This window comes from Pipistrellus kuhlii, unplaced genomic scaffold (assembly GCF_014108245.1).
Source record: "Pipistrellus kuhlii isolate mPipKuh1 unplaced genomic scaffold, mPipKuh1.p scaffold_m20_p_2, whole genome shotgun sequence".
NCBI classification, from domain to species: domain Eukaryota; kingdom Metazoa; phylum Chordata; class Mammalia; order Chiroptera; family Vespertilionidae; genus Pipistrellus; species Pipistrellus kuhlii.
Window position 1 is genome coordinate 95,002,228 of NW_023425515.1, and position 6,000 is coordinate 95,008,227.

At 40.9% G+C, this 6,000-nt stretch overlaps 1 protein-coding gene across 1 annotated transcript in view; it reads right to left on the reverse strand.

The window, feature by feature from the left end:
- AGTR1 (angiotensin II receptor type 1) overlaps positions 1-2,963 on the reverse strand; it is a 51,728-nt gene extending 48,765 nt beyond the window's left edge. The window contains exon 1 of the mRNA XM_045584108.1: positions 2,809-2,963. The gene's annotated coding sequence lies outside the window, so the exon portion shown is untranslated. The remainder of the gene's footprint in view (positions 1-2,808) is intronic.
- Between the last annotated feature and the right edge of the window lie 3,037 nt (positions 2,964-6,000).

Sequence of the window (6,000 nt, forward strand, 5' to 3'; positions counted from 1 at the left end):
TTATGGAAGTTTTATTAGACTTTGAATAAGCACCTAGTAAGAAGAAACACGAATCATGTAACTTTATGACTTTTGGCGATTTGAAAGAAAAGCTTATTCTGAAGAAGAATGAGCATTTTCCAATGCGATGGGTTTAAAAATTGATTTGTAGAGTGAACAAGGGAGAAAGAATTCTTAACCTGGCCTGAATACTTTGTCAAATGTTACTCTGGCTCTGATTTGTTTATTGCCACAGTGTGTCTTCAAGACAGATTTTTAATCCTCTCAACTCTTAGATTTACTTCAAATTTAAATAAAATTCTTAATTTGCTGACCTACATGGGAGACTCTGGCATTCAAAGTCATGAGGGATAGAAAAAGGACTAGGTACACAAATGAGCTTAGGAAGAAAGGCCAGGAGCTTGCACTGCACAGCCCAAACACATAAGTGTAATGGGACTTGATCTTGGTCCCTGTAGCAAATTCGAAAGCAAAATAGAGCAACTCTCAGGCAGCCGCTTGAAATGAACACTGTGACAACACAGACAAAACTGTAGGAGACATGCATCATGCATTTATACTATGTGTTTCAAGTGGTATTTTACTTGGCCTTTTGGTAAGAGGCAGAATATATATTCTTTTATTATTTTCCCATGAACATGGGGCAAATAATTAGCCCGAGTAATAATAACAGTATATGCAGGAGTAAAACCCCTAAATCATGTACACTCATACAATTCTTACCTCAAACTAGAAAAACAGCCACAATAAGAAAACAGCAATCCACAGTTCTGTTGTTTTTTGAACACTAAACCAGGCTCAAAAGTGACAGAAAATATTTAAATTCAGAGCTCTCAGGATTGGGAGCCTGGCCAAAGCAACAATGACTGAAAGACACTTTCTAACTCATAAAGAAGTTGAATCTTATTTGGCACCAGTGGAATCAATGGAAGAAAACCAGTTTTCATCTGTGTTGGATGATGGAGTAGCTGATTCGTTTCAAGGACAAAGAAGAGTTGAACCAGAAATCAAGGCCTCATGATGGGCACAAAGACCAGTGATGTAAGACAAGAAAGGAGAGACAGAATAGACAAAAACTTAACTCTAATAATCACTTGCCTTTAGCAAATGTTGAGACCTAGTGACTTGGGGCCACTCCAGGGTCTCAGGTCAGATTATAGGAACTGCTAGTCGTAAGTTGTGTCATGGACACAGAGCCAGCAAAGAAAGACCTACTGATTTTTCCAGAGCAGGTCATTTATCAGGGAAGTTACTTTGACAGTTTTTAAAAGCCCAAACTTGGGCTAAAAGGGTAATTATTTTATACTTATTTTCAAATAATAAATAAGAAACAAATGGAATCAAAGACTTTTATTTGTGGAGGGAAACTTAAGAGAGAGACTTGAGGTTCAGAGCTGTGCAGTAGCACCCAGCTAGTTAAGTGGGAGTCTCTTCCCTGCTCCAGGCTCCCTTGCCCTGTACTGTTTGCCAGAAAGGCGAGTGGCATCCAGAGCACCTGAGGAGGGATTACCCATCCAGGTCAGGGCCTTCAGAGCTAGGGAAACACTACGGAGACCTGTCAGTTCTTTTTTAGAGAAGATTACAAGGGGCTACAGCTTATGCTAAGGGGAGCAAATGCCTTGGGCCCAGACCCCTCAGGTAATAACCACCAAGAGAGACATGTTGGGGATGAGGCACCTTCAGGAGGAGGTGCAAGTTGTTCTGCAAAATTATAAACATGAAACAGCAAGGTGCCAGATTACTTGCCTCCCTCATTGTTCCTTTCTCCTTCTGGAATGACACTAGAAATAAATGTAGCTAAGTCCTGAAAGTGATCCCAGAGGAAAGAGAGCACCCAGACTTTCACCCAGAAAGAATGCTTCTGAGAGCGGTAGTAGGCTTTGATGTATATGACTCATAGCAAACCGAGATTTGGTAAAGATGACCCAGATGGATTCAATAGCCAGGTCTTTAAAGCTGCCCAAAGACAAAGGGGTAGCAGGAGACAGTTTGGGAAAGATTTGCTGAGGTCTTCTGAACACTTCAGCAGGCTGGCCCTGTGGAGAGATCAGCTGGACCGTTAAGATACTGGGAGTGGGGCACTGAACAGGCAGGCAGAGTGGAGGAAAGGAGCAAGCAAGAGCTGCTTCTAAAAGCCCTACTCAGGACTGTGCACTGGCCTACGCCATGGGGATTAAGGTGTGGAGACACGTGGGCTTCTTCCATCCCCAATTTGATGAATCAAAGGACACCTTAGGAAACTTGAAGGTGGGAGAGTTTACCACAGGGTGGGCGGCGTCCTGTGTCAAGGACGGTAGATAGGGTTTGCTGGGAGGCTGAAGGTAGATGAGCAGGGCAAGGGCATCTCCTGGGAAGCGGAGGGGAGTGTGGAGATCCTTGCAATTTCGCCCTAGAAGTAGCACAGCTTTAAAATAAATGGACGCCCCAGGGGGAGTCAGACCACTTCCATCCAGGTCAAGGTTAAGAGACGGGAGTTAGCTAAAGCCTTTTGAAGAGAGTTTACTTGGTTTCATCCCTTTTTTACAGATTTCTCCCTTGTACTCGAAATAGTTTGGTCAAATCGGAATGACGTTTGGGGGGTACGCAGCAAACAAACTCAAATTGTATCCTCCGAACCCAGACGCGCCCCTCACCTGATTTGGGGAAGGGCGCCGGCTCCGGGACGGGCGCGGACCCCAACTGTACTCGCTCTGCGTGGTCCTGAGGAGCCTCCCCTCCCGGGTCAGCCCTTATTTGGAACACCTGACAAGAAACTCGCCACCTCCGCCCCAATGCCCCCAAACCCGGCCGCAGTCCGCACCCACTCACCAGCGCCCGGGCCTCTGTGCGCACATCGGGTGGCGAGCTGGTCGCGCTGGTGCGGTTATTCGCGCGCCGCCTCCGCTCCGCTGGGAGCCCTACTCCCGGGTCCGGGGCCGCTCCGCACCCTCAGCAGCGCCCGGAGAACGGCTAGCCGCGCGCCAGTCTCGAAAGCTGGGCCCGGGGCTGACAGGAGCTGGAATCCTTAGGGAAGTGGCAGCTCAGAATTTATAGGGTGGGGCGTTGCTGTGGCTTGGGTTCCTGGGGCGAGGCTCTGTTTTGCATTCCCTCCTCCTCCGCCCCGCCCCATGAGACCCTCTCGGCCAGCCCTTTTCCTCTCCAGCTGCTAACGGAAGCGGGATGATGCTGCAGCCATTCCCAGTGCCACCTTTTAGATCTGTGCCCACCTGTCCTGGAACCCATTTGGGGAGAGATTGAGAAATGGAAGGGAGCTGGGGGTCCAGGAGCAGCCATTCACGCCGAGAATAATGTTCTTCTACTTTTTTTTTTTTTTTTTTTTTTTTTTTTTTTTTGTACCTGGAAAACTTTTAAGGCTGAAGTAGGGAATTCCTCTTTCCTGTAACTCAAACTTGGATTTTATTGTTGTGGATCACAGATCACCTCATAGATAAATTGCAGCTAAAGGGTGAAATTTTTTTCCTCTTATTGGACATGCTATCATAATTTCATTTTTTAAAATATAAAAGTATAAAAAGTTATATTTTTTATAACAAAATATAACAAAATATTTATAGAAGAATTAATATAATTTTTTGTAAACTCTTTACAAAAACAAAAGAGGAAATATCATTTCCAACTCATGCTATCAGTCCAGTGTTACCCTGATACCCAAACCAGATATCAGGAAAAAAACTTACAGGCAAATATTTCTTATGGATATAGATAAAATGACAGCAAATCAATCCAGTAACATAAAAAAACTGTGACCAAGTGAGATTTATCATAGAAATGCAAAATTATTTTACAAAAAAGTCAATTGATATAATACATCGTTTCAACAGAACCAAGAAAAAAACTACAATATAACCTTAATAAATCAGAACAAATATTTGATGAAATCTAACACCTTGTCATGATAAACACTTAACAAACTAGGTATAGAAAGGAACTCCCTCAGTCTGTGAAGTCTATCTATGAAAAACTTACTAACATCACCATAGTGAAAGACAAAGTTTCTGCATCTAAGATCAGCAAGGTAACCATGTCAGCCCTTCACACTTCTACTCAACATTGTACTAGAGGTTCCAGTCAGGGCAATTGGGCAAGAAAAAAAAAAGAGTAAAAGAAATAAAAGGCATCTAGATTAGAGAGGAAGTACAAGTATTTGCAAATGACATGATATTGTTTTTAGAAAACCTTAAGGAATCAATTTAAAAGCTATTATAACTAACCAAGAAGTTCAGCAATGCTTTAAGATATGAGATCAGTATACAAAATCAGTTCTATTTCTGTACTACACCAGCAATGAACAATCCAAAAATGAGGTGAAGAAAAACCTACATATACCATAGGTCAAAAGAATAAAATACTTAGCAATACATTTAACAAAAAGGGTATGATTCTTTTATTCTAAAAACCAGGAAATATTGTTGAAAGATATTAAATTAGACCTAAATGAATGGAATGATAGTCTATGTTCATAGATTGGAAGATAGTATCATTAAAACAATAATAATCTACAAATGATGTATAGATTAAACACAATTCTTATCATAATCCCATCAAGGAGTTTTTGAAGAAATTAAAATTCATAAAATTCATATGGAAGTGCAAAGATTTCCAAATATCAAAAACAATCCTGGAAAAGAACAAAATAAGAGAACTCACAATTCTCGATTTCAAAATTTACTCCAAAGCTATAATAACCAAGACAGTTTGTTACTGGCATAAAGATAGATAAATAGATCAACAGAATAGAATTAAGTCCAGAAATTAAACCAGCACCTTATGGTCAATTGATTTTTGACAAGTGAACCAAGACAATTCAATGGGAATGAATAGTCTTCTCAGCAAATAATATGGACTGGATAGTCACATGCAAAAGAATGAAGGTGGGCCTCTTACAATACCACAAACAAAAATGAACTAAAAACGGCTCATAGATATTTTCTCCTAAAAAAAGGGATCTTAGAACTAAATGTAATAAGTAAAATTATAAAATAATAGAAAATATGGGAATGAATCTTTGTAACCCTGGGTTATGCAAGGAAAATTGGTAAATAAGAATTGGTAAAAATTTCTGTGCTTCAAAGGTCAATATTAACAAAGTTGAAAGGCAACCCACAGAATTAAAGAACATATTTTCAAATCATATATTTGATAAGGACTTGTATTCAGAACATATAAAGAAGTTGGCCAAAGTAGATTGCCAAAATGGCCAATAACACATGAAAAATGTACATCATCATTAGTAATCAGGGAAATGAAAATCAAAACTGTAACAAGATATCACCTCATGCCTACTAGGAGAGCTATAACAAAATCAGATAATAGAAGTATTGGCAAGCATGTGGAGAAACTAAGGCCCTCTGACATTTTTGGTAGAAATGTGAGTGATACAGACACTTTGGAAAAGATTAAGTATAGAGTTCCCATATGATGTTACATTTTTAAAAAATTTTTACAAAATTAAAAATACCAACTTTCATACAATGTAACCAGCTATGTAGTAAGCATGGGTTTCTGCAGAGGACTTAGTGACGATGTGGGAAGAAGCATGGCACTTGTTTGGAAAGTCTGTAAGGAAGATTCTCCTTGCCAAAGGTGGCAACCCCTCCCTTGACTTTTCCAAACAAGTCTGAGCCCCTGGGTGTTTTGCTGGAATCTCTCTGTTTAGTCTTTTAGACCTGGCCTTGTAGAAGCATGTGCTTTCTCAAGGATACTTACTTTGCTGATTGTATCTAGAGGTTAATTTTAGTTCAAGCTGATGTTATAATAAAAGCCTAAGGTGGCAGGTAATTGGGATTGTTTTGGTGCCTCCTATCAAGCAGCCCCTTAGCCTCTCTTTCACAAAAATGTGTGTCAGAGTAATCCATTTTTATCTGTCGCTCAGGGTCTGCTGGTTAGTCCTGGAAGGGATGCAAGGCAGACAAGGAGCCCTGCACATCCTAACCCAACAGGGAGGTAGCATCTTCCCTCCCTGCCTGATTGTGCCTCTAGGGTAGGGCCTTGCCTGAGTTC